This window comes from Podarcis melisellensis (genome assembly GCF_964234715.1).
Source record: "Podarcis melisellensis genome assembly, chromosome: 6".
Classification (NCBI taxonomy): Eukaryota; Metazoa; Chordata; class Lepidosauria; order Squamata; family Lacertidae; genus Podarcis; species Podarcis melisellensis.
Genome location: NC_138538.1, coordinates 21,542,917 through 21,547,692, shown reverse-complemented (window position 1 = coordinate 21,547,692; position 4,776 = coordinate 21,542,917). Strand labels below are relative to the sequence as shown.

Genomic DNA, 4,776 nt, shown 5'->3' with positions numbered 1-4,776 from the left:
CATCATTCCAATTATTACAAACACCAGCATACAAAGAAAACTAAACAGAGGAGGAGGCTAAAATGCTAGCTTCACATTAAAAACAAACTAAAAAGCACTTCTGAATAGGATTGTCAGGTCAGGAGCATCTCAGACTCTGAGGTTTTAGGCCACAAACCTCAGTGATGTCATGGGGCAGGTCCCTGTGATGTCACAGGGACAGGCTCTGATGATGTCATTAAGCATGACACATTAAGCATTAACCACAGCATAGCACCTGAAAATGAAGACCAGACTTTTTCAACCTCTGCCTGTTGTGAATTGTTGTTGTGAGGGAAGCATGAGATACTTCTGGTCTCATCTAATGGATCTCAAATGATCCCAGGGAGGGGGACCTCCAGTGATTAACCAGAAGGTCTGTATGGATTTGGAATTTCTGGATCCATGATCCAAATCTGTATCTCGATTAAAGGGTTGTTGAACTTTACTTAGGCACCCTGAGCTTTCAGGCAGGCAAACCTGGGTATCAGCAGAAGCACCTGGCTTTGTCAAAAGAGCCCTGGCGTTGTGGGTGCAAAGCAGGGCAGGACTGGCATCAAATCACACGAGTGAATGGGCATGAAAACACATTCGATTCCTGCAAATGGAGCAAATTGGGAGCATTTAACTTAGAGAACGGAGAGCAGGGGGGAAAAACACAGTGGGCATTGCTTCAAAACTGCTTTGGCAGGGAAGACTGGGTCAAGGAGACAGATGACACCATGGATTTTCTTAATGTAGGGTAATTACTCACCAAGGAAGGCATAGGATGACAGCTACTTTACCCTTGAGATGCCAACCATCATAGCATGCTAACCACTGGTCTTCTGGGGGACAGTACCAGGCGTCTGCAAGTAAGCCCATAACTATGCTTGCTTTGAAGTAATTCCAGTTTAAATCAATTGTGTTTACTCAGGAGTAAACATGGTTAGGTCAGAGCTGAAAGTGCACAGTGTAAATATGTATAACTGTTTCTTAAAGCAGATGTATTATATGTGGGTGGTTCCTAAGAACAATAAGTGAAAAATTGAAGGTGGAATTTACCGTACTTGTAGTAAATTCATTAAGTACCATTTCAAGTGATTGCCAGGAATTCTAGCTGTTTGCCTCTTTAAAAAGTGGTTTTGTGTAACATGTGAAGTGGAGATGTTCAGATATCACACGTAGTGAGATGCACGAGCAACATGTGCCTCCAGAACTCCTCTGTTTCACTACAAGAGTGCAAGGAAGAAGTCTGTGCCTCTCAGGGCTCCTCTTTTGCTTGGAAGAGATGAGAGAGAGAGAGAGCAGAGGTTTATTTGGTTTCATTCATGAACTTTCCAAGTGGCTCAGCACAAGTCCCTCTCTCCCTCTCTCAAGTCCCCATCTTTTAAGCAAGATTAAGTGTGGTGACCTTTCTCCCAGAGCAGTTTGGAGAATGGATGGAAAGGGATGGCAGCAGTGTTGGTAACTGACTAAAATTAATAAGTGGCCTTTCTACCCTCTGGAGGGCAGAAAGCAACACGAAGAAGCTGAACTTTCATGAGGTGGTGATGGGGTGAAGGGGTATATATGTAGATAATATGCAATACAGACTGCTTGGGCGTCTCTTGGGCATCCGCTTTCCCATGTTAGCTGTGCAAAGTTTAAACTGTCCCTTCATGCCATGTTCCCAGAATTGGAGAGCAGGAATGTTGGAGAGTTCCCACAGTTGGAGCAGACTTTGGCTCTCCACATCTCTGTATCTTCCCAGCATTCTAGTGCATATTTTATTCCCAATACACACTTTTTAATGCAATTTTACCTAATATAAATATTTTTGCAAGTATTTTCTCCTAATATAATGCATTTTATCTGTTATCTTCACCAATACATTTATTTATGAGCACTTTCCCATAGAATATAGCTTTTTTTTTTAGTACACATTACTTGGTTGGAGAACTTCACTGCAAAATTTGGAAAAATGCACATTTTGAAAGATGGCCGTGCTTCAAGTTTGTATATGGTCTTAAGAAGCATCAGGTATGCAAATTTGCCTTTAAATGAGAACTGAATCAAATTTGTCGCCCGCCCTTACTTTGTGTGTGTGTGAGAGAGAGTGTTTGAGACATAAAGTAAAGCCCCTCACAAACGTCTTGAGCTGACAAATCAATTCTTATAAAAGGGCCATGTCCTTGCGGTCAGCTGGAATGTAGAAGGAGGCATTTGGAACGGGGAGTGCAATTCTGGGAGCAGCTGTCCTAATAATCTGATCTATTTCTGAGGCTGAGAAGTGTAGCAAATCCCCCGTGCTGTCTACTTGAGATAAACATTTCTTTTAAATAACTGATGGTATCAGTTTCCTCACTGCCTGGCCCATATCCTCAATCCCATTGAACCTGGGAATTTGCTCCAGCTAGGATCTCATCCAGTTCCTGCTTGTTGACTGGCCAATTTATCTTTGGGGTCAAGTGCACAGGACCATGGCTATAGTGATGGCTGTTTTGTGGCAAGCACTCCACCCCCAGATCGAAAGCCCAAATCTAGAAAATTCAAATGTCATGCTTGAGTGATCCTGGCTCCAATATTTGAAATTTTGAAATGCAGTTTTAAAAATAAATAAATTCTGGCGGGGAGCAGGATGGTGGCAGGTGGAGAACTATGGCTATGAGAGAGGTCGTAGAATTACGTACCACCATTTACCAAATGCGGCTGGAAACCATAAGGCAGGAATTGGAAGCCATATAGGGCATCAAAGGTCCAACCCTTTCCCTTTGAAATCCATGTAGAAATGGGAGGAGACAGACTTAGTCCCGTCCCCAGGTAGAACTGGGGTGGAAACTATCATAATAGGCCCGTCCATCCCTATTAATACATGAATAGAGATTAAGTTGCTTCTGGAAGCAAATCCCACTGAATAGGTAAAAGGTAAAGGTAAAGGACCCCTGGACGGTTAAGTCCAGTCAAAGGCGACTCTGGGGTTGCGGCGCTCATCTCACTTTCAGGAGCCAGCGCTTGTCCACATACAGCTTTCTGGGTCATGTGGCCAGCATGACTAAACTGCTTCTGGTGCAATGGAACACCATGAGGGAAACCAGAGCACACGGAAACACTGTTTACCTTCCCGCCACAGTGGTACCTATTTATCTACTTGCACTGGTGTGCTTTCGAACTGCTAGGTTGGCAGGAGCTGGGACAGAGCAACGGGAGCTCACTCCATTGAGGGGATTTGAACCGCTGACCTTCCGATCGGCAAGTTCCAGAGGCTCAGTGGTTTAGACCACAGCACCCTCCTTGTCCCTACTGAATATTCTCTCTGTGATAAAAGTATTTTTTTGTCCCGAATCTCCCATCATTTAGCTTCATTGGACAACTCCAGATTCTAGTAGTATATGAGAGAAAGAGGGAGAGAGAGAGAGAGAGAGAGAGAGAGAGAGAGAGAGAGAGAGAGAGAGAGAGAGAGAGAGAGAGAAATCACTTCTCTGCATCCACTTCCTGCTCACTGGTTTTGTGAAGATGAGGAGCTTCTTCTAAGCACTCTCTGAACAGAAAACTTAGGATGCCCTCAAGTATGTGCTGATTGAGGAGCTCCAGGGGTTCTTTCAAAACATGAATTGCAAAATAAACAAACAACTTTTGACAAATTGCATTAATATGATGATGGGAGGTGGGCAAGAGCTCAGCACTGCAGGATTCCACCTCTTCATATTTGCTGGATGTCCCTGACTCTGTAGCAATTTACCTTGCCCGCTAATTGCCATTCTGCACTAATTAGTGGGGAGAGTCCTGAGATTCAGGGTGGGAGAGCAAAACAGATTGAACTGGAGAAGGAACTGGCTTATATCAATCCCATCTACAGCCCCTCAGCAACTCTCAACTTACTATGACTTTTACAGTGCAATCTTCTCAGAAGGAAGAAAATGAGGATAGGATTGTGGCCTTTATATATTTTATGCAAAAAAAACCCCAAAAAGCGTAATAGAGTCATATCTTTCTTTTTGATAATGTCTTGCTTCCTTTTCAGGAAGTCTTTAAAAATGAGATTCATGTTTCATTTATATTCTCTCTCTGTCTTTCTGAATAGTAGCCATTCTGTGACATTTCAGATTGCAAAGTCTTATTAAATCTGAGGCTGTTGCCCTAGGGTAGGAATGAAAAACACCTTATTGCAAGGGGAGGAGGTGCACTGCTTTGTCACAAACTCAATCACCTCCTCTGTCATTAAGGGAATTTTGGAAGCCCGAGCTGATCTATATCCTGAGTATCAAGCATTTTTAATAGTTATCATTCCACATTTGCTGAAATGATTTGGTGAGATGTGAGAACTAGTTTTAGAAGGGTTTTGAGAATTACATTTTAAATGTGAATTTTAAAACAGCCCGTTTTGTATTCAGATATAGAATATGTTGGCCAAATTTAAAATTTGTGAAGAAATATTTTATATGTAACATTTAACCTCAAGCGTTTTAGGAACTCATGATTGGTGGTGTTTACAATTCACAGGATAGAAACTGTCTTGGCTAAAATGGGGTGGCAATTCTCAATTATCTAACTTTTCGCTCTGAAATTTCTTCAAGTTTCTAGGGTGGAATCTGCACACATGTTAAAAACACTTTTTTATAATCGTTTTGAAAAATGCATTGAATTTGCTATAGGTCACAGATGCCATCTAGTGTTGCAATTGTATATTGCACATTACAACACATTCAGAACGTTTCATTTGCTGCTGTATAGCTCAGTCCTGTATCTCATTGTTGGTGAGAAAAACTTGACAAGGTGTGGCCAGCATTTTGCACGCGT

At 42.3% G+C, this 4,776-nt stretch overlaps 1 long non-coding RNA gene across 1 annotated transcript; it reads left to right on the top strand.

Annotated features, from left to right (window-relative positions):
* Positions 1-208: 208 nt before the first annotated feature.
* On the top strand, positions 209-3,620 carry LOC309371437. The gene is made up of 2 exons (XR_014169111.1): positions 209-872; positions 3,418-3,620. It is a non-coding gene; the product is annotated as an uncharacterized lncRNA (long non-coding RNA).
* Positions 3,621-4,776: the final 1,156 nt, after the last annotated feature.